Source organism: Mobula hypostoma, chromosome 4, assembly GCF_963921235.1.
Source record: "Mobula hypostoma chromosome 4, sMobHyp1.1, whole genome shotgun sequence".
Classification (NCBI taxonomy): Eukaryota; Metazoa; Chordata; class Chondrichthyes; order Myliobatiformes; family Myliobatidae; genus Mobula; species Mobula hypostoma.
Window position 1 is genome coordinate 60,194,116 of NC_086100.1, and position 24,353 is coordinate 60,218,468.

Consider the following 24,353-nt stretch of genomic DNA (forward strand, 5'->3'; position numbering starts at 1 on the left):
CCCCTTCTTACCCCATCCCATATTTATGTATTTTTTCCCTTTTTTTTTCCTTCTCTCTTTTTTCTCTCTCTGTCCCTCTCACGATAACTCCTTGCCTGCTCTCCATCTTCCTCTGGTGCTCCCCTCCCCCTTTCTTTCTCCATAGGCCTCCATCCCATGATCCTCTCCCTTCTCCAGCTTTGTATCCCTTTTGCCAATCAACTTTCCAGCTCTTAGCTCCATCCCTCTCCCTCCTGTCTTCTCCTATCATTTTGGATCTCCCCCTCCCCCTCCCACTTTCAAATCTCTTACTAGCTCTTCCTTCAGTTAGTCCTGATGAAGGGGCTCAACCCAAAACATTGACTGTACTTCTTCCTATAGATGCTGCCTGGCCTGCTGCGTTCCACCAACATTTTGTGTGCGTTGCTTGAACTTCCAGCATCTGCAGATTTCCTCATATGAACTAATAGCACCCAGTTTAATGAAAAGCTTGCTTTGAAGTTACTCAGTGTAACACACCAGTTATTCTGTAAACAATTTCATTCCACTTTTCTCAATCACACTTCAGTCCAGCACTACGGGTGATTCATGCTTTATTCCCAAAGTTTGTATTGTGGGTGTGTGTGATAATAAAATCCGCTAATGCCCCACCTCCCCCTCATACCCCATCCATTATTTATTTATATACACACATTCTTTTTCTCCCTCTGTCCCTCTCACTATACCCCTTGCCCATCCTCTGGGTTTCCCCCCCCCCCCTTTTCTTTCTCCTGAGGCCTCCTGTCCCATGATCCTCTCATATCCTTTTTGCCTATCAACTGTCCAGCTCTCGGCTCCATCCCTCCCCCTCCTGTCTTCTCCTATCATTTTGGATCTCCCCCTCCCCCTCCCACTTTCAAATCTCTTACTAGCTCTTCCTTCAGTTAGTCCTGATGAAGGGTCTCGGCCCGAAACGTCGACTGTACCTCTTCCTAGAGATGCTGCCTGGCCTGCTGCATTCACCAGCAACTTTTATGTGAAGACAATGTAAAAGATGTCTTGGGCTTTTTGTATTTCTGTTACTTTCTGCCTAGATATAACGCTGAAGCAGCACAGGGCACTTCAAATTGCATTATTGTGGATGTACTGCATGTTCCTTTGTGTACAAACTAATCTAGGTCTCTGGCAGAGTGACTGGTTACTGTGTGTAAGCAGCTCTCCAAGTTACACAGCTGTCTTGATGCTTCAGTTCTCTCACAGCATGGTTAACCCCTAGCATGGCAACTCATCTTGATTCAGTACAATCCTGGGGAATCTGGGTGGTGCCTGTTTCTCCAAGGAGGTGTATGAGTTTTCGGATTACAACTGGTTATCAGCAACTCTTGTGAATGTATTAATCAACTGCTCACAGTTGTAAACGGGGGCAGGTGTGGCAAAGCCATCCACACAACAGTTACAGTATCAGTTTCCCATTTAGATAAACTGGTTAAATTGTTTGTGGTTCCAGCACTGAGAAACAGCAACCTGTTTTGTTAAGTGTCCCCAGTTTGGGAAAGGAAGGTGAGATTTATTTATTGTACTTTAAATCTGTGTAAAATTTGTTGAATTTGGTTTGCTGGTTAATGTAAAATGTTTCCAGAGCAAGTATGTGGCAGGACCCGTCTTTCAAGTTTCCAGCAGGAAAGCAGAAACTTCAAGTAGGTGTTAGTTTAACTTCTTCTGATTTCTCTTTTAACGTACTGAAACTTAAATCAAAGCATGTAGACAAATCAGCCTTATTTCTCTCACTTTGAATGCTGATCATTCAATGTGGATTGTATAAACAGCGACCTGAAGGTGTGTACTGATGTTGGTAAGCAAATAGTTAATTTGTTTAGGTGCTGAGACATTCAGGCTGAATAGTGAAGTTCATTTATGAAACCACAGTGGAATGTATCTCAAAAGGGAGCAGGCTGATCAAAAACTGAGGGATTAGAGGCTGAAATAACCTTGGTTTGGGTTACAAACACTGTGACTGAAATTTGATTTTAAGTAAAACACTTTAAATAACATTTGTAAGCCTTAATTAGGAATGAATGATAGAAGGTAGGTAGCTGTACAAAAGTGAAATGAAGTTATGTTGCTGATAACTCAGCACTGTTGGCCCATTTCTAGTGGTCCTTGAGAAGGTTGTAGTATGCCAAATTCTCGAACTGATGCTAGTTGCTGGTCAATGCACCTGCTGCCCTTTATCTTCAGAGTCAGAGTCAGAGTCCGGTTTAATTCACCTTCATAAGTTGTTAATTGGTAGCTGTACATTGCAACACTTAGAATTAAAAACTGTGACTTACAGTAATTAGTTAATTATTAAATTAAATAAGCAATGCAATTGCATTGGTGACGTTGTGAAAGAGGGAGAGGAAACACACAGGCAGGAAAGCAGGTATTGTCCAGCAATATTTTGGAGGAGATAAAGTGATTGTATAGGTGGCATTGTTGGGGGAAAGAGGGGATGTGGGGAAGGAGGAATCAACCAGCAGTGTTTCATTGAAGGAGGAATAACTCTGGCAATGATATGGTGAGGGGATGATTACACTGTAAATGTTGGACAGAAGAAAGGATTACAAGGGAAATGTGGGTAGGAAAGGATGATGCTGGCAGTGCTATGGGGAGGGAATCATTAAGCTGATAATGTGGGAGAGAAGGAGGGATTACACTGGAAATGTGGGAAGGGAGGTATTACTTTGGCAATGTTATGGAAAAGGAGGGATTATATTGGCAATGATATGGGGAGGGAAATATTAAGCAGGCAATGTTGACAGGAAGGGGAGATTACAGTGGAAATGTGGGAAGGAAGGGATTACACTGGCAAAGTTACAGAGAGGGAGGGATGACACTGGCAATGTAGGAAAGAAGGATTAATTACACCGGCAATGTTGTGGAGAGAGGAAGGCTGAAACAGTAACGTTGTAGGGCAGGTTCATAGTGATCCAAGTGCTCCTACAATGCCCCATATGGAGTGTTGGATGGGGAATATCATCAGTCCTTTCAATTCTACAAGAATATTTTGTTGATGTCAAAATGGTGTCGCTCAATAGTATATCCCCAATTGAGCTTTCCAGATGATACTAAATGAAAAGAAATTATTGTGATCGCTCTTTGTCTGTAGTAATATTGTTTCTTCAGCTGCTTAAAGTTAGGATAAGAACATGATATTTTTAATTTCCAGACAAATTCAAAAATATTATTGCTGTATTATTTACAGTGCATTTACAATCAGAATTAGAGTCAGGGTTAATATCATTGGCATACATTGTGAAATTTGTTGTTTTATGGCAGCAGTACATAGCAACACATAATAATTAAAACTATGAGTTACAATAGGAAGTATATATAAAAATAATTACATAGTGCACCCATAACCATATAACCATTTAACAATTACAACTCGAAAACAGGCCATCTCAGCCCTTCTAGCCCGTGCCAAACGCTTACTCTCACCTAGTCCCACCGACCTGCACCCAGCCCATAACCCTCCACTCCCTTCCTGTCCATATAGCTATCCATTTTTTTTTTAATGACAAAATTGAACCTACCTCTACTACTACTGGAAGCTCATTCCACACAGCCACCACTCTCTGAGTAAAGAAGTTCCCCCTCGTGTCACCCCTAAACTTTTGCCCCTTAACTCTCAACTCATGTCCTCTTGTTTGAATCTCCCCTACTCTCAATGGAAAAAGCCTATCCACGTCAACTCTATCTATCCCCCTCATAATTTTAAATACCTCTATCAAGTCCCCCCTCAACCTTCTACGCTCCAAAGAATAAAGACCCAACTTGTTCAACCTTTCTCTATAACTCAGGTGCTGAAACCCAGGTAACGTTCTAGTAAATCTCTTCTGTACTCCCTCTAACTTGTTGACATCTTTCCTATAATTCGGTGACCAGAACTGTACACAATACTCCAAATTTGCCCTCACCAATGCCTTGTACAATTTTAACATTACATCCCAACTCCAATACTCAATGCTCTGATTTATAAAGGCCAGCATACCAAAAGCTTTCTTCACCACCCTATCCACATAATATTCCACCTTCAGGAAACTATGCACCATTATTCCTAGATCCCTCTGTTCTACTGCGTTCCTCAATGCCCTAACATTTACCATGTATGTTCTATTTTGATTAGTCCTACCAAAATGTAGCACCCCACACTTATCAGCATTAAACTCTATCTGCCATCTTTCTGCCCACTCTTCTAACTGGCCTAAATCTCTCTGCAAGCTTTGAAAACCTACTTCATCATCCACAACGCCACTTATCTTAGTATCATCTGCATACTTACTAATCCAATTTACCACCCCATCATCCAGATTATTAATGTATATGACAAACAACAATGGACCCAGTACAGATCCCTGAGGCACATCACTAGTCACCGGCCGACAACCTGACAAACAGTTATCCACCACTACTCTCTGGCATCTCCCATCCAGCCACTGTTGAATCCATTTTACTACTTCATACTACATCATTAATACCTAACGATTGATCCTTCCTAACTAACCTTCCGTGTGGAATCTTGTCAAAGGCCCTACTGAAGTCCATATAGACAACATCCACCGCTTTACCCTTGTCAATTTTCCTAGTAACCCCTTCAAAAAATTCAGCAAGATTTGTCAAACATGACCTTCCACATGCATATCCATGTTGACTGTTCCTAATCAGACCCTGTCTATCCAGATAATTACATATACCATCTCTAACAATACTTTCCATTAATTTACCCACCACTGACGTCAAACTCACAGGCCAATAATTGCTAGGTTTGCTCTTAGAACCCTTTTTAAACAATGGAACCACATGAGCAATGCGCCAATCCTCCGGCACCATCCCCATTTCTAATGACATTTGAAATATTTCTGTCAGAGCCCCTACTGTTTCCACACTAACTTCCCTCAAGGTCCTAGGGAATATCCTGTCAGGACCCAGAGACTTATCCACTTTTATATTCCTTAAAAGTGCCAGTACTTCCTCTTCTTTAATCATCATTGTTTCCATAACTATCCTACTTGTTTCCCTTACCTTACACAATTCAATATCCTTCTCCTTAGTGAATACCGAAGAAAAGAAATTGTTCAAAATCTCCCCCATCTCTTTTGGCTCTGCACATAGCCGTCCACTCTGTTTCTCCAAGGGACCAATTTTATCTCTCACTATCCTTTCCATATGCTGGAAACTCTCTGTAGATGTGGCAGCATCACTGGAAAGAAAAACAGAGTTAACATTTCAGACTGACGACCTTTTGCCAAATTGGAAAAGTGAGAAAACAACTTACATTTAAATTTTAAAGGTTGGAAATATCAAAGGGAACATCTTTGGTAGGAGATAACAGTGTTCCTCTGGTGACAAACTATAGATGAAATCACCTTAATGTCAGTTTAAAGAGAGCAGAGGAAAGGAGAGAAAATGATCAAAGGCATATAAAAGCAATTAAATAAGAGAATTTGAGGAGAACACAAACAAAGGAATGAAAACCTTTGCTCTGTCCACCACAAAAGGCAGGATCTCCTGGAGGCTACCATTTCAATTCAGCTTCCCGATCTCATTCTGACATGTCCATCCATGGCCTCCTCTGCTGTCATCATAAGGACAAACACCTCATATTCTCTCTGGGTAACTTCTAACTTGAAGACATGTACATTGATTTCTCTAACTTCTGGCAATTTCTCCCCTCTCCCTCCTTCTCTCTTTTTCCATTCTTCAAATTTGTTACCCTCTCACTCCATCTCTTCTGCCCACCGTCCCAGCTCCTCCCTCTCATTCTCCTCCTCCTTCTTGCATGGTGTACTGTCCTTCCTATTACATTCTTTCTTCTTTATCCTTTAACATCTACCACTTCTCTCTTCACAGCTTCCTACTTCATCCCGACTCCCCCACCCACCACCATTCCCCTCACCTTGTCTAACCTATCTCCAGCATCTGCAGAATCTCTTGTCTTAAGAAATGTAAAATCTGAGAAGCCAGCAGGTCAACATGCGACTGAGGAAGCTGGGACATTTCTTCTGAGATGATTGAGATCTAAAAGTATATAAAATAGTGAGGTGTCTGGAGAATGTGGACAGCAAGAGGCTGCTTCCCAGTTGTAGGGGTCAAACACTAAATGTCACAGGTATAAAGTGTAGCAGAATTAAGTGTGGTATGCAGAAAAATGATTTTGTGCAGCATGTGTGTGGAATCTGAATGCATTATCTGTGGATATGGTGGAGGTTAGTTTAATTATGATCTTCAAGGTGGTAATCATGACAAACTAGGGTGACAGCTGGGAATTTAGACAGCTCCTATGCATCTCTGCTTTAGCTCGTTTCCAGCTAGTCTGAACTGGCACTGTGATGATGCAATAGGGCAATCAACAGCCTGTTGGTGCTAACTGGAAGCTGAAATCATGATAATGAATTGGCTTCAGTAATCTTTTGTGCACCCAGCACGATCGAACAGGCACATTGTTAATTACTCATGCAATCTCAACCATTGTTTTCTAGTGCTGGTCTAGATAATCTCTGGAAAGTTAACTTGGTCTTCTGCAAAAGGTTATCCTGTTCTTCTGTAATAATTCAATCACTAGAATTCAGAGCTGGTTTGATGATACTCATCGTAAATTTACTATTATTCCTTATCATTAAAATTAAAAGTAATCCTCCAAGAATCTTTGACTTCATAAAAGGCAGCTGTGAGATGACTATTCATTCATAATAATTTCCCAGCAGCTGAACTTCTATATTACAGAGTATTTTAATGCTAATATCTTTGCTCTAACACTTATCTGTTCACTTTATTTTTGCTTCCATCGCAGTTGTGAGGACAGCCGCTTCCAAAGGGTGACACTGTTTTGTGACTGGCAGCATTACCACTAGGCTGCTGTAACTTTTAAGATAAAACTGTAGATTTCCTTCTCCAGTCAGGTGGGTCAAAGTTCACATGAAGACAAACACATTGCAAATATCTTGCTGAGACACTCAGTAAATGCATTATTGTAATTTGATACTGCATGGAATTCTGTTCAGTGTTTTAGACAGTAACCTGAAAGTCTAATTGTGAGAAGCTCCCTTTTGTTAACCAGATCACTGATTCATCGGTGGAATGATTTAATTTTCTCCAGTAGCTATTTTACATTTAAATTACAGAATACAGGTGTTAGCAAAGTGAAATCTGAAACCAACATCCAGGGCTGCATATACAAAATTGATTTCAGAACCTCTGGAGGGAATTGCTGGGAATGTGGGAAAATAAAATGGAATTAGAATCTGATCGGTGTAAGTGAGTATTTGATGGTTGGAACAATCTCAGTGGGCCAAAGGGCTTGGTATTGTGCTGGATAGTTCTGTGACTCTCTATGGCAGTGAAACTTAACTTTACAGGTTCAATCATTTTAAAAATGCTTTAAAGAGTAGGTAATTTGCTTTGTGTAAGAATCACTCCTATTTCAAAGGACGAACCAGCAGGAAGACTCCTATCTCAAAACTGTCTAACTTTTGCATATTTTTCCATCGTTCAGCAAAACAAGTTTTTATGACACTAGAATACAGGAAATTAAAAAGGTTCTGTCATGAATGCTTCCAGTTTAGATAGCTATTTTGAAACATTTTTGCTTTGTTGTGCTGATAATGAGTTGCAATGTGAGTATTTGCACACGATATGCTTTAGCCTTAGCCCAGATTGTTCAGAATGCCAACAAGTATTCAGGTATGACAGCATCTGGAATGAACTTGAATTGCTTTCAACTGCTTCAGTTCTGTGAATACCATACTTAAACAGTCCCAAGTTAAGTTGAAAATTCATTTTGTTTGAATAGTCTGCTAATCTGTTTAAGTTTCTACTATCAGAGTCATCTGCCACTTATATAAAAAACACTTGTCAGTGGACCTTGCCAACCAGCCTTTCACACAGGTGGTCATACCATCCCTCTCTTACACTCCTCAGGATGGGACAGCATATCCTTGGTTTACTCTTGACACTCCAGTCATAATTAGAGAATTAGTTACAATGCATTTGCTTCCTGTTGTTACGCCATGATCACCCTTCAAAGGCCAATCACTGATACCTTCCATTTCTCATTTAAGTTCATTGCTTCATTTCTGAATACACTGACAAATATTACCAGCACTTCTTTTGTCCTCTACACAGGCTTTCTTATCATTCTCGTTGTCTAACATCCAGTAGAGTAAAGCAAAAATGTTCTCAACTAATTATTCTGAAGTGATAAGCCATCATCTTTGTGCTTGTTGTAAACTGTTACTTACCAATCAATTCTCTGCCTTCCTTTGGTAACAGAGACTGAACTGATTTGATGACATTTTTGCTCTCATGTTCAGCCGAGATATTTGTTTGTTCAGAGCTGCACACATTCCTCATTTCCACTCTCAGAGCATCACCTAGCTCCATCTCGCCTCTGCTTATCTACTACCAAGTTCTCACTGCCTTGGCCTGATCACCCCAATTGACATATTCTATGGCACTCACAGCTGCATTCCCACTAACTAGATACCATTGACTTGAAGGTCAGATTCTCAGTCAGGTTTAATATCATTGGCATATTTGTATATAATTGTTTGTGTATTACAGTACATATGTTTGGACTATTTGGTCTTGTTCATTGACCATTCAGAAATCTTGCCGAGTGGAAGAAACTGTCCCTAAAATGCTGTGTGTGTCCTTAGGCTCCTGTACCTCCTCCTTGATGGTAGCAATGAGAAGTGGGCATGTTCTGAGTGATGAGGGTCCTTAATGACAGATGCCGCCTTTTTGAGGCATCACCTTTTGAAGATGTCCTAGATGCTGGGGCAGCTGGTGCCCATGATGGAGCTAGCTTAGTCTGCAACTTTTTGCAGTTTTTGGATCCTGTACAGTGGCCCCTCCATACCAGACACTGATGCAACCAGTTAGAATGCTCTCCACTGTAAATCTGTAGAAACTTATCAGAGTCCTTGATAACATACCAAATCTTCTCAAAACCCTAACAAAATATAGCCACTGTCATGCCTTATTTGTAATTGCAGCAATATGTTGAGCCCAGGATAGGTCTTCAGACATGTTTACACCCAGAAACTTGAAACTGTCCACCCTTCCCCCTGTTGATCATTCAATGAGGACTGATGTGACTTCCCTTGACTTTCCCTTCCTAAAGTCCAAAATCAAATCCTCAGCCTTACTGACATTGAGTGTAAGTTAGTTGCCGTGATACCTTTCAACAAGTTGATCCATCTCACTCCCGTATGGCTCCTTGTTCCCATCTGAAATTCTGCCAACAATAGTGTGTCATCAGCAAATTTATAGATTGCATTGAGCTGTGCCTAGTCACATGGTCATGGGTGCAGAGAGAGTAGGGCAGTGGGCTAAGCATGCATTCCTGAGGTGCGCCATTGTTGATTACCAGCGAGGAGGAAATGTTATCTCGAATCTGCTCTCACTGTGGTCTCCTGATGAGAAGGTCAAGGGTCCAGTTGCAGAGGGAGGTACAGAGGCCCAGGTTTTGAAGCTTATTGATTAGTACTGAGGGTATAATGGTGTTAAACTCTGAGGTTTAATCAATAAACAGCGGCCTGTTGGAGGTATTGCTATTGTCCAGGTGATCCAAGGCCAGTGAGACTGCACCCATTGTAGACTTATTGTGGCATTAGGCAAATTGCACTGGATCCATGTCCTTGTTTAGGCAGGAGATGGTTCTGGCCATGACCAACCTCTCAAAGCATTTCATCATAATAGATACGAGTGCAATTGAGTGATAGTCATTGAGGCAGCTCACCTGCTCTTCCTGGGCACTGGTATGATTGTCACCATTTTGAAGCAGTTGAGAATCTCTGACTGCAACATTGAGAGATTGAAGATGTCCTTGAACACTCCAGCCAGCTGGTTGACACAGGTTTCCAGTGCCCTACCAGGTTTTACCATCAGGGCCTGATGCCTTGTAAGGGTTCACACTCATGAAGTTATTCTGATGTTAGCCTCCAAGACAGAGATCATAGGGTCGCCAGATGATGCAGGAATTCACACAGCTGTAGTTTTATTCTCCCTTTCAAAGTGTACATAAAAGCCATGTATGGTTAGGTTTCATCATGTAAGAAATAATGGCCTACAAATCCTGGCAGAGCTGACGTGCATGAACACTCTGCTAGTCACATCTCTACTTTCTCTGTGTCATTCACACTTGATCTGCATTGATTCTGGATTAAGCAATACCTTGATTTTAAAATTTATGTTGATCACATTCCTTCCATATTTCGCTAATCTTCGCCAGTATTATACCCCTTTGAAATATTTGCACTCCTCCCATTTTGGCAGCTTTACAGAGGAAAAGAGCAAGTTAATATTTGTTGCTTTGCCAAAAAATCTACAGCAATTGAATGCAAGTTGCACTACACAATTAGATTGATGAGTCACGTTGTGAAAGCCCTGCAACAAGTCACCATGATGAGAGCAAATAAAAGCACGAAATCGGAGATTGTGCAAGAGCAGTGCAGCTTCATTGAAGATAGTGGAACTCAAAATGCAATCTTCAGCCTTAGAATGATTTGTGAGTGCATTATTAAAGTCCAGAAAAACCTATATCTTTGTTTCATCAATGATACCAAAGCTTTTGATGAGGTGAGACATGAAGAGCTTATAAAAATTCTTCAGTGCTTGGACATTGAAGCAATGTCCAGGTATCAGAATCATCAGAAATTTGTATTGGGAACCAAGAGCAGGAATGAGAGTTGAAAATGAGACAAGTGATTTTGTCTAGATTATGAGGGAAGTCAGATAGGGTTGTGTTCTCTTGCCCAGCCTATTCAACCTTTACAGCGAGAAGATTCTAAAAGAAGTTAGCAGAACTCCAGGCATGATAATTCGTGGATACAATTTGAACAACTTACAATACGCAAACATAGTGCTGATAGCCACTTCTAAAGAGAAGCTTCAAGAAATACTAGATAAAGTCATTGAAAGAGGTGCAAAGTGAGGATTGACCATCAACTCCAAGAAGACCGAATGTATAGTTGTCACAAAGAAGAGAGAAATACAGAAATGTGAACTGAAATGGACAGCAAAACATGGAAGTTCAATTACTTAGGGAGCAGAATAACATCTGACCATAGGGCTGATGTTGAAATTAGAAGGATTGGTATTGCTAAATGCATGTTTGAGATTTTGAGCATGATACTAAAGAATAACATAATTTCTATGGGTACAAAACTCAGAGTGTTGTAGCTCTACATTCACTCAACACTAACATGTGGAAGCTAATATTGGACTATATCAAAGCAAAATGAGGAAATACTCAAAGTTGCAGAAATGTGTGATGAAAATATCAGAGAAGGACAGAGTGACAAACGAGGAAGTGTTGTAAACAAACAGATTAAGATGAGAGTTGATATCATCAATCAGGAAACGACATCTGGAATTTTTGGGACATGAACTGAGGAAAAAGAAAAATATCTTGCAGTGATGGGAAAAATTGATGGAAAAAAAAGTTGCAGTCAATAATGCATGACATTCGTGAGTTATATCAAGGGATGACCCCAGGCAAAAGTTTTGAAGAGATTATTGGAACTTCTTGGGTTAAAGATAGATGGAATCAGAATCAGAATCAGATTTATTATCACCGGCATGTGTCATAAAATTTGTTACCTTAGCAGCAGCAGTTCAATGCTAATAAGTAAAACAATTACAGTATATGTATATTGAATAGATTAAAACTCATGCGAAAACAGAAATAATATATAATAAAAAAATAAGGTAGTGCTCACAGGTTCAATGTCCATTTAGGAATGAAATGGCAGAGGGGAAGAAGCTGTTCCTGAATCACTGAGTGTGTGCCTTCAAGCTTCTGTACCTCCTACCTGACGGTAACAGTGAGAAAAGGGCATGCCTAAGTGACAGGAGTCCTTAAAAATGGACACTGCCTTTCTGAGACGCTGCTCCTTGAAGATGTCCTGGGTACTTTGTAGGCTAGTACCCAAGATGGAGCTGACTAAATTTACAACCCTCTTCGGCTTCATGATCACCTACGTCATATGACACAGCACATAGTGTCAATATTGATGACCTTCAGTTTTAATTATTCTCCCTTTGGAAGTTGTGCTTTCAGTTGCTAAGACACTAGGCTCCACCATTTCTACGTCTCTAATTTGCTTCGCTGCACTAAAATGCTTCTTAACATCTCACTTCCTGTTCTTTTGTATTGTTAACCCTCCTGTGAATGTCTCGGAGGATATTTTTACATTAAAGCTGCTGGTAAAAGCAAAAATATCATCACCCTGCTGTGGAACATGAGACATGTTTCTGGATCCTTACTTGATCGGCTGCTCTTCGATTGGGAGCTGAATGATAGCATAAAGGAAAGATAAAGAGGAGTCTAGGACTGGATGGCAATGCCTCAGAATAGAAGGATGTCCATTTATAAAAGAGATGAGGAGGAAGTTCTTTAGCCAAATGGTGGTGAATTCATTGCTACAGACAGCGATTAAGGTCAAGTCACATTTAAAGCGGAGTCTGATTGTTTCTTGATTAGCAATGGCGTCAAAGGAGTAGATGGGGAAATGGGATTGAGAGAGCTGGTCAACTGACCATAATGGAATGGCAGAGCAGACTTGATGGGCTGAATGGCCTAATTCTGCTCCTATGTCTTATGGTTTTATGGGCTGGACAGGGAGAAAGGGAGTGTGGAGCTACAGAGGGGCTGGGTGAAGGCACAGGGTTGGGGGAAGGTCATAACTATTTGTATCAGTTAATTAAGTTCAGTGTTTATATCATTAAATAAATGAAGACTCTTTGCTTCCTGCTATCTGAAACATCATATTCCAAGGTAGAGGACCAAAAGGACCTGTACTGTGAAGTACTATGTTCTATGTCCTGAGTAGATAACGAAGTATAACTATACAGTAATTTGTAGGATCTTTAGGAGCACTAATAGATCTTGAGGTGTAAAGAAGGCATGTGGCATGCATCATTCAGGGCACAGATTATTAGGTAAATCGTACTGCAGCTCTAAAAGTCTTTGGTTAGGTGATATTTGGAGTACTACGTGCAACTCTGGTCACTGTCTTACAGGAAGGATGAGAAGGCTGTTGAAGAGATTGCAGGGGTTGTTTGCCTGGATGTTGTCTGGATTGGAGAGCATTTGGCCACAAGAAGTTAGAAAAGTTTGGATTGTTTCTCTGGACCATCAGAAAGTGAGGAGCAACCTGACAGAAGTGATGTAAGATTATAGGAAGTATAGAAACAGTAGAGAATCAGAGACTTTTTCTAAGGATGGAAGAATCCAATGTCAGAAGGCATAGAGAGAGAAACTTTAAAGATTTATAAGGTAAGCTTTTTTCAGATGGATAAGTGCCTGGAATGAAGAACTAGGGGAGGTGGTGAAAGTAGATGTGATAAGATTTAAGGAGCATTTAAGCAGGATATAGACCACGTGAAGCAGATGGGATTAAGCTAATCTGACATCATGGTGAGTCAAAGGGCCGGTTCCTGTGTTGTACTTTTATATGTATTGATGAACTATATTCAGTGAGGCAATTAGTGTTCATTTCTAAAGTTTGAGTAAAAAATCTCCAATTACAATATGCAGAAGCATCAAAAACAACTTGGCCTTTATCATACTGAAGAACATTTGCATATCAGCTAAGGATCTTCTTCAACAAAGCCCTTGATGTTGTATGAAAGATAATCAGACCAGCTCAATAGGTAGAGAGGGCTGACATAAAGTAGAGACCACCGAAGGGCTTCAGAATACTTGTAACTGAAAGACTCTCAAAACAAGATATGTGTAATGAAGTAGCATACCACCATTAGACAGTCCATAAAGCAGTAGCCAAAGTAGCCATGATGGCCTTGTATGCAATTTGAGGAAGGAAGAGAATTGCAAACAAGAGAAAATCTGCAGATGCTGGAAATCCAAGCAACACACGCAAAATGCTGGAGGAACTCAGCAGGTCAGGCAGCATCTATGGAAAAGAGTTAACAGTCAACATTTTGGACTAAGACCCCTCATCAGTCCTGCTGAAGGGTCTCGGCCCGAAACATCAATTGTACTTTTCCCATAGATGCTGCCTGACCTGCTGAGTTCCTCCAGCATTTTGTGCGTGTTGCAAGGAAGAGAATTGAATAAGTGCATATGCTGAACATGAATCTATTAAGAAGTCATCATCACATGTATCATCAGTGGTATTTTTGCTTGTTTTTTTTCCATAATTCTAGATATATAATAGGGAACAAACATTAGCATTGAGTGGCGTACTGCCTTCAAGAACTTAGTCTTCAAGTTCCTTTTTGCCTCAAAGGGACTAGATTGTCTTCCTCTGTCCATTTCCCCGCACAGCTGCCTGAGCTGCTGAATTCCTCCAGCAGCACATTTTTTGTTAGTCCCATCCCATCTCATCTCCTTCTCAGCTTATGATGTTAATACATGGTTAGTTCCTATTAGTTGAAGACTGATATGGGATACAATTCCACATTTTCACCTCATAAATACTGTTGTAGCGTGGATGAAATTACCGGAGAGACAGAGTCACTGGTAGATACAAAGCAGCTTCTTTATTCGACACAACAAGGTACAGCAGGCATCTTATGGACGGAGACGCTTTCCGCAGAAAGGTCTGTTAGCTCAATGTGGGCTCGATATTTATATGCTAAACACAAAGGCAATCACTACTTAAAAGTTATAGGCAATACTTAGACAATGCTTCCTTTTGAAACTACATACAAACATCACACCTTCGAATTTCATCCTTTCCTTCCGACACCAACATGTCTGGGTTGGTATCCACAGCCTTTAGTTCAATCCACAATACATTTATTTGGTATTTTATGTGCTAACATAGAATAAAATTAATATTTATAATGTATAGATAATACTGTCTTTGAAACTACAGCATCTGGTCAAACTATGGTGCCAGAAGCATCTGATATTCACACTTTTAGGAAGCCCATTGTGGTGGACTCAATCCACAGTACTTTGTGAAATAGAAGTCTGGTGGCCAAAGTCATTCAAGTGTAAATAAATAACCTACCCAAAAAATCACTCTAACAGTCCCTCCTCTTGGCCCTCCTGGACAAAATTAAATTTGTATCAGGAAAGGCCAACCTAGGAGGATCTGCTCAAATAGGGCCACAAATATGCCCTGTCTCGAAATTCCTCCCCAATCTTACGTACCTCGATATCTATCCCAGCGTTCCCTACCAAATGTTAAGCAGAGAGGCTGTTCCAAGTCTTTAGGAATGCAGCTCCTTTCGTGTGCCTACAGGCTGACTGCATCTTAATCATATTCCTTTGTCTTCAGCCCTTTATCCTCTGGTCGCTGAAACTCTCCTTCCAGGAGCACCCACAGGCTCTCTCATCGATGCACAGGAAGGGGTTGGGGTGGCCTCTACGTAAATGTCTGCAAGGACCTCTCCCCGGTGGCACCCCCTTCCGAACTGTCCAGTCGATCACTAGCCCAACTGCTGAAAAGGGCCCAGCTCCTCCGACTCGGGGTGACTACTTTCAGATGCCGCGTACAGTCTGAAATGCCAGCAAAGCAGTGGAACTTGCCGTCTCTGCTTTAACTCAAAAATCCCTCCTCATCTATTTCCCAAATAAATTTCTATACTATGCTATAAAATTAATCATCTACCTTCAGCAACCAGCCTTCTTTACAGAGTACCTTCATCAACACACTTTAGCAGGCTATTCATGGTTTTCCAACACAATCTCAGTGTCTTCTGCCACGATCTCGGCGTTTTCTGCCTTTGCGTTTTCTCCAGGTATGTTTTCATCAGCTGTGGTCAGGTCTGGCATGGCCGGCTGGTGTTCCTCTCTTAGGTTCTCTGTAATTACATGGTTACTGGGTACACTTGTTTCCCCACTCTGTCTGTGGGAGCAGCAATAGGGTGAGTCGTATACTTTAATCTGAGTCCAGTGTTTCCACTAGCTGCCTCACCGAGTCTGTACACAGACACATGTATCATTGGTTAAGAGTACCGTCTGTGGTCCTATAGGGGCAAACCCTGGCCTTTCTGGCAGCACCCTCACCATAACTTGGTCGCCGGGCTGCGGAAGAACTATCCCCTTTCCCTCTGGCTCTTTCTGATCAGTGATGCACTGTTGTTGTTTCGCTCGGTCCTTTAATTTCCCCCCGCCTTTTGGCAGGGGCCCTGTGAAGTCTACCTGAATGTTTTCCCAGTGTCCCCTCGGCCATGGCTGATTTGCCAGCTGTAGTTTTCTGCCCTTACCAGGGTTATGCTGGGCACAAGTGATACAACGGTGGCAGAATTTCCCAACATCCCCGTGTGTCCAGCGCCCATCTGGTCCCTCCTTTGCTCCTTTTCTCCTCCATTTTTCCTTCTCTTCTGCCTCTACCTCTTCATATAATTTTACTAAGCTGGCTTCTGTCCTTTCCTTCTGCACACTTGCAATTTCAATTGCCTCTTGTTCCCCTGCTGTTTATTCGCAGTACTGTCTGCCCTGGGAAAACTTTATGTTCTGGAGTGGCCACAGTCTCTCTAAGTGTCCCCTGGTGTTTTTGTTCCTTCGCTATACCCTGAACAGTGGTCAGTGTGTCAGTTTGTATAGGGTCCTGCTTAGGGGGTTTATAAAGACCCTCCTCTATTTTAACTGGGTTTATTTCTACTCAACCACAATCTTGCTTGTGTGTAACCCACACTGCTGGGAACTGCTGACAAGGTAACCCATAGACACCATCCGGGCTGCAGAATCTGGTGATCGGGGCAGCTGTAACAGTGCTAGGCAGGTTGTGTATTCTGTTGGTTGTATTCGTTCGCTGCCCCTGACTCGTCCATATTATTTCTCCCTTTCCCGAATCTATAACGGCTCCTGCTTCCCTTAGGATGTCTATTCCAAGGATCGTGCCCTCATTATTTGGACATACCCAGAAATACACTGGAAGCTGCACTCCCCCGATTTCTAGTATTTACTTCTCGCTTCTTTCTGCTTTTACCGTTTTCCCTCCTACACCCCTGATATAACTGGCCTGTCCGGTTGTTGGTAAGGGTAAGTCTGTTATCGATACCGATGCCCCTGTGTCCACTAACATATTGCATTGCCGTCCCCCTAACAGTGCCGTTATGTACATCCATGAGTCATCAGAGCTGGCAGATCTGTTTCTGCTTTAAGAGGCGCTGTTACGAACTCTTTGATCCGATCGACAGTCAGACTGGTTGCTAATGGGGTGAATGACTGGGTGTCTGCTGTGACTTTCGCCTGGGTTTTCCCCCTCCCTTTTGGACATTGTCTCCAGCCATGTCCCAATAGGCCACAGCTGTAGCATATCAACTCCTTCAAAGTCTTATACCTAGTTCAACAGTCCTTTGCTAGGTGCCCTGGTTGCCGGCAAGCAAAACAAACTCTCTGGGACATCACAGCAGCTGCATCACTATACCTACTTGACGATTTCTCTTGCCTTTTCTTTGGTCTATCTCACTGGCCACGAAACTATCACAGAGTAGGTGGACCCTACCGTTATGCCTAAATCTAAAACATCCTGGTGAGCTGAGCTCAGGCCTTCCTTCAGCATTTTTAGGAAGACTTGGTCATCCCTCCCCGGATTATCCAACCCAGAATACTCTTCGTATGCTCGATATTTACGTTCTGCATAATCCATGGCTGTCTCGTCAGCTTTTTGAATCACTGCCATTATCATCGCCCAGCTACTCTGGCCTCCCCCCAGCCACTGCCTCACTTCCCCTTTAAAAGAACGATATCTTTCTTCATTACTGGCGCTCCTGGTAGTTGTCCATGTACCATCCCGCACCCTCGGGCCATTCTGTCCCACATATTCCTCGGGCACTTCGCTTTCACTAACATGTGTATATCTTTAGGGTGCCTCTGATGAATTTCAACCATTTCCTCTAGTTTACACCAGAACTCTGAATTCCCACAGGCGACTTTAAGTGAGGGCAACTCGGACAAAATGCTCTGTTTCTCCCCAGGGGTGAGGGGCTTATGAATAGTCGTAATCAAGGCCAAGGGCTGGCTGGGATCATTAGGGTTCTCAACCTGACGTTGCCTGACCTCAATAGGTGCCATTCTGGTAGATCTATCTGGGTAAAACCTCTCCCTGAGATATCTCCACACTAATTCCCAAACTACGCAAAATATAAAAGACAGGTAGCAGTTAAACAGTACATACTTAAAACCACAGAGTATGTATTCTACAATCTGCCACTTTTGAGTACCTGAACTTATGATGCCTGCTGTATTCCTTTGCATCACACTTGCACAGGTATACACTAAAATGCAGCTCCCTGGACGAGTATACACGCCCCTACTCTGGTGTCCCGCACCGTACCGTTGGTTACCACCTTTCACAACAGGTGGTCCAAGTCTCACCAAGTTAACCAAGTTAACATGCAAAGAATCCTCACTTACATAAACACACATGCACACGCACACACTACTTTAATATCTACCAGTTCAGCTCTCCACGTTCGTGATACCTCGTGTTCCCATGTGTCCACCAACCGAACAGATCCAAGTGTGAGTGTTATTTTAGAAAAATACTCACCAACTTAAGACTGCTAGGAACGCTGGCCACATGACGGGTCATGAAGGTATCCCACTTCTGACACCAAATGTTGTAGCGTGGATGAAATTACGGGAGAGACAGAGTCACTGGTGGATACAAAGCAGCTTCTTTATTCGACACAACAAGGTACAGCAGGCATCTTACGGACAGAGATGCTTTCCGCAGAAAGGTCTGTTAGCTCAATGTGGGCTCGATATTTATATGCTAAACACAAAGGCAATCGCTACTTAAAAAGTTATAGACAATGCTTAGACAATGCTTCCTTTTGAAACTACATACGAACATCACACCTTTGGATTTCATCCTTTCCTTCTGATGCCAACATGTCTGGGTTGGTATCCACAGCCTTTAGTTCAATCCACAATACATTTATTTGGCATGTTACGTGCCAACATAGAAGACAATTAATATTTATAATGTATAGATAATACTGTCTTTGAAACTACAGTATCAGGTCAAACTATGGTGCCAGAAGCATCTGGTATTCACACCTTTTAGGAAGCCCATTGTGGTGGACTCAATCCACAGTACTTTGTCAAATAGAAGTCTGGTGGCCAAAGTCATTTAAGTGTAAACAAATCATCTACCCAAAAAATCACTCTAACAAATACCTTACTAACAACCCTTTACCATGATTTTCCATGAAAATCCTTTGGAAGTCATTACTAAATTCTTTTATTTCCTAATACAAGAATATGACAATAATCTCTTCATAAAAGTAATCAGCAAAGAAGACATAAGAGATTCTGCAGGTGCTGAAAATCCTGAACAAATCCGGGAGGAACTCAGCAGGTGAGGCAGCACCTATGAAGAGAAAAGTTCTAATGAAGGACGTCAGCCCGAAACATTGAACGTTGATTTCCCTCCATAGACTCTGCCTGACCTGCTGAGATCCCACAGAAGTTTGTGCGTGTGTGTTGTCTAGCAAAGCAATCTGTTGAAAGAACAACATCAGATGGAATGTGACCAAACTGGATCTGGTTGCTGCCCTGCACATTAAGTGCTATATTACTGCTAGAATGTTCTTAACTGACTCTAAGGCTAACAACCACGCCTCTTGGGAGTAACTGGAAGATCATGGAGGCTGGTAGGAGCCAGGAATTTGCCTGACACTTTGAAATTATAAGAGAATGTATAACTTTCTTGTTGATCTCCTTTGGATCTTAAGTTGATCTGCATCCTGAATTTTTAATGGATGCCACTGCTCTACCCACATCACAAGGTAAATGCCAGGTGCTTTCCAAACGTTGGTTCCTCAGTGATGTGTCACTGTTAACAAGCTGCTTAGTTTATAAAAATAGAAAATGGTGGAAGCACAGATCATAACATCTGTGGAAAAGAGAAACCATTAACCTTTCAGGTCTGAGACTCTACTTCAGAAATACTTAATTTATAACAGCTAGAAGGCAATGGAAAACCACTGCTGTAACTTGCCTCGTACACGATTCCTCACTACGTCAGAGAGGCATGGAGGGAAATCGTCCGCTAACCGGAGAAACTCCGGATGCGACGTACCTTTCCTTTCCTAATGAGAACTTATTTACTTGTGTTGCAATTCCTGCTCAACCATTTTTTCTGTCCTTCAGTGGGTGTAGTACTTTAAACACTGAAGGACAGTAAAAAGCTTCCTAAGGACTGGTATATTGATTACATAAAGTAGCACTGGAATGTTGGAGTAGCATTTTAACCTTCATAATGAGTGAGCTGGGCCAAGAAGGAAAATAGGCAATTAAGATATGGGATTAATTGGTACATAACAGTTTGAAAAATGAGTATCTAAAATAGGGCATAAATCATCTTAGAGTCATTTTTGTTTAAATTTGATTAGTTATTCAAGTGCATTCTCCAGCATAAAAATTGTTCACATAAAATTTAAATTGGCAAATTGATAAATTGGTTTATTGTTGTCACATGTATTAAAGTTAGTGAGAAACTTGTTTTGCATACCATCTATACAGATCATCTCATTAAAACGGGGCACTGAGGTAGGGCAAGAAAGACAATAACAGAATACAGAATGATGTTATAGTTACAGGCAAAGTACAGTGCAGGTTGACAATAAGGTACAAGGTAGATTGTGAGATCAAGAGGCCATCTTATCATACTGGAGGACCATTTAATGGTCTTCTAGCAGTGGGTAAGAGGCTCTCCTTGAGACTGTTAGTGCATGCTATCAGGCTTTTGTATCTTATGCCTGACAAGAGAAGGGAGAAGAGGGAATGTCTGGGATGGATGAGGTCATTCATTATGTTTGCTGCTTTATCTAGGCATGGAGGGGAGGTTATGATGTGCTGACCTGTGGCCACAAATCTCTGAAGTTTCTTATGGTCAAGGGCAGAGCAGCTGCCATACCAAGCTGATATGTATCCAAACAGGATGTTTTCTATAGGCGTGGATAAGAATTGGTGAGGGTCAAAGGGAACATGGCTAATTTCTTCTGCCTTCTGGGGAAGTAGAGGTATAGGTGAGTTTTCTTGGATGGACTAGGACAGATGTCAGAAACTATATCATTAAGTTTTCTGTCTCTTTCTTATACTCCAGTTGATTGTTATTTGAGACTTAGTCCATTATAATGGCATAATTCTAGATAGGTACATCATTCTAGATGTGTCATATTAATTGAAACCCCATTCATCTTGAGATAGATGGTGCAGCTTAGAAGTCCACTGTTGTGTCCATTTATATTCAGGAAGAATTAAGGTGCTCTATGGAAACATTAGCTGATGACTCTGCCCTTATCTTTTTCTAGTCCTGATGGAGGATCTCAGCCCGAAGCGTCGACTATTTACTCTTTTCCATAGATACCACCTGAGCTGCTGAGTTCCTCCAGCATTTTGTGCTTGTTGCTTGGATTTCCAGCGTCTGCAGATTTTCTCCTGCTTGTATCCTTGTTTGGATGGTCTTCAAGATGAAGGTTAAGTGCTTGTTAATGAAAATAGCCACTTTCCTGTTTAAACTCAGATTGGAAACTGTCAGTGTTTGCTTTGTCCAGTGTTTTGTTGAGCATGATCTGGGAAAACAAGTCAAATATTCTTCAAGATCACGTTGCTGAAAATTTTCTTGGCAGCTAGAGAGCACCAAACTATGTGCAACTAGTTGACGATGTGCTACAAGTACACAAGACCATGAAGCGCAATATGTCACAAAACATTCATTTTCTGCATTCCCATTTAGACTTCTTCTCTGCAAATCTTTGTGCTGTCAGTGATGAGCATGGTGAAAGGTTTCACCAGGATATTGTGGTCATGGAGAAACGGTATCAGGGCAACTGGAATCCATCAATGATGGCTGATTATTGTTGGACGTTTTAGCGAGAAGCCTCAGACACCCAGTAGAAAGGAAAATCGTCAACAAGACATTTTTAGTTTAGTTGAACTTTTGCAAAGCGTCAACAGCATAATGCAAGTAACGCATAATATTCAATAAAAGTTCATTTATTTTTCCAAATTCCTACGTGATACAAGTAGTCTGAAATTACATTTGAGTTCAGCACCAAGTGGTCTATCATAATCAAAAAAAAATTCTGGCTGGGAGAGGATCCAGCCTGCCCTCTGTGCGCAGCTCCGGCATCCCTCAAGCACATCTTGGTTAGTTGCAAGACCAGTCTAATATAAGGCAGATACACCTGGCGACACAACCAAGTGCTGAGGTGTTCGGCAGCTGAACTTGAGTGTAAGAGAGTAACCATCAACGCCAGGCCTCTCAATGCCCAGACAATGATCCCACAACTACCATCTTTCATCCAGGAAGGAGAGAAACTGGGGCCTAACCCCTTGCCTCACGACTCATGCCCACTGAGTGCAGCCAGGGACTGGGGAATGCATGTTGATTTAGGTCAGAAACTTACCTTCCCATCTGAAATTGCAACGACCATCCTGTGGCCTGACCTGGTCCTTTGGTCCAACTCCCAATGGCGCGTCTTTATCATTGAGCTGACGGTCCCCTGGGAGGATGCTGTGGATAAGGCTTACGAATGGAAAAGGCAGTGATATGCCAACCTTGCAGTTGAAACAGAGGACCAAGGCTGGGATATAAAAGTGTGCCCATTTGAGGTGGGGTGCAGGGGCTTTGTAGCCAGTTCCACCGTAAGGCTGCTGAGGGAAGTAGGAGTCAGAGGGCAGGCCATAGGAAGGCAATCCAAGCACTTGCCGAAATGAGCAGTCACTGGCTGTGGCTGAAAAGAAGGGATGCTGTCTGGGCTAAAGTGACCATCTAGAGACTAACCATGTGACACACACCCAGGTCTGATCAGCCTGTGGTGGGCCTGCGTCGGCTGAGGGTGTCTTGTGATAAAAGGCCAAAACACCCAGTGATGTCGAGGTACACAACTGAAGATGTGTCATAATGGTAGTAACATCATCTAGTGGTCATCTTTAAGAACTACTTCCACTCAAGTCAAGTGCAGTGCAGAAACTTTAGGGATTGTAACATCCAGTCCTATTAATCAAACTGAGGAAGCAACACTTTTGAAAAAATTTGCTGACAATTATGTAATTTATCTAAGCTAACGGAACTGACATATTGATTCCGTTAGAGGAACCTAAACCGCTGACTGTTTCTCTTTCATTTTCTGACATTCCACGTTTTTCCCAACATTATCTGTTTTATTCCAGATTTACGTCCATCTGGAATTGTTTTTTTTATTCCATTTTTCTTTCATATTCTCCTTGTCACAGAAAGGCAGGTAATTCATATACATAACCTGCTGATTTATGTTGATAGAGTAAGACATTGTAGACATCTTATTTACACCTTTTTAATGAAGTAATATAACTACTTGGTCTTCAGATAAGTGTAAGAGGTTTAGTTCATAAACATCTTGCTGAACAGGCTATTGCATTCCCTCACCATGCAAGCAACGCCTTTCAGAAGCCAAAATGAAGATGCTAATAACTGCCCCATTAAGTAGTTTCACCATTGCAGGAGTGGTATTTCAATGCTACTTATACCAAAACCTGCTTATGATTGTTTTATCCATAATTGGAGTCACCAGCATTGCCTTCTTGTGGTAGCCCCAGTACTAAGCTTCCCATTACTTCGTCAATTCTCATTATATTTGAAGCACCTGCAGAGAAAAGTTCCATGTTTTATGTTCTTAAATATCGTGATGTTGCTTGATAACCTTTGCTGTTCACTAGGCTTGTTCATCGCCAACTTCTTCCAGCATCAGCTCTCAATCAATGGGTGCACTCGCACTTGAGCCAGAAGGTTCTGGTTTTAAGGCTCTGAAAACTCCAGACATAGACGACAGTGCTGGGTCAAGGGATTGATGCACTTTCTCTTCCAAACAGGTGTTAAACCAAGGCACGACCCACCTGCTCAACAACCACAGTGCTGTTTCAAAGAAGAGCAAGGAAGTTTTCCTTTGAGTCCTGGATAATATTATCTGTCAATCAATATAAATATAAAACAGATTACTGGTCTTTACATCTCTGTTTGTGGGAGTTGGCTGTGCAAATAAAAGTTTGCAATATTTCTTCCATTATAGTTCAGAAGTAAATTTATATAAAGCATTTTAAGGAAACCAAAGTCATGATAGGTGTTACATAAATTCAAACTTATCATTTTTGTAGTCTACTTCCTTTGACTAGGTTTATTTGAAAACTATCAATTATTCATAATGTGACATAAGCTCACAAAAGAAGGGCTGGATCCACCAGTCAGCAATAAGACATTTTGGGAAATTTTGTGTGTTGTATAAATGCAAGTACTTATTTGTGGAACCAGGGACTGTTTGCAGGCTAACTTCTTCAAGGGTGTCCTTGGTGATGAAGCCTTTTCTCCTTTTAACCGTTTTCCACTATGCCATTGATCCTGTTCCTGGTTCTGATCCTGTATTTCTGGATGGCTATAAGTTTC

General features: G+C 41.6%; 1 protein-coding gene across 5 annotated transcripts in view; it reads left to right on the top strand.

Moving 5' to 3' along the window:
* The first annotated feature begins 1,360 nt into the window (after positions 1-1,360).
* Positions 1,361-24,353, top strand: part of sptssb (serine palmitoyltransferase, small subunit B) — a 45,975-nt gene continuing 22,982 nt past the window's right edge. The window contains exons 1-2 of one of the 5 annotated variants that reach the window (XM_063044884.1): positions 1,361-1,518; positions 6,791-6,899. The gene's annotated coding sequence lies outside the window, so the exon portion shown is untranslated. Of the gene's footprint in view, positions 1,519-1,635; positions 1,656-1,720; positions 1,811-6,790; positions 6,900-24,353 lie in introns of those variants that run through there. The other 4 variants (XM_063044885.1, XM_063044883.1, XM_063044888.1 and 1 more) reach the window with 4 other exon arrangements.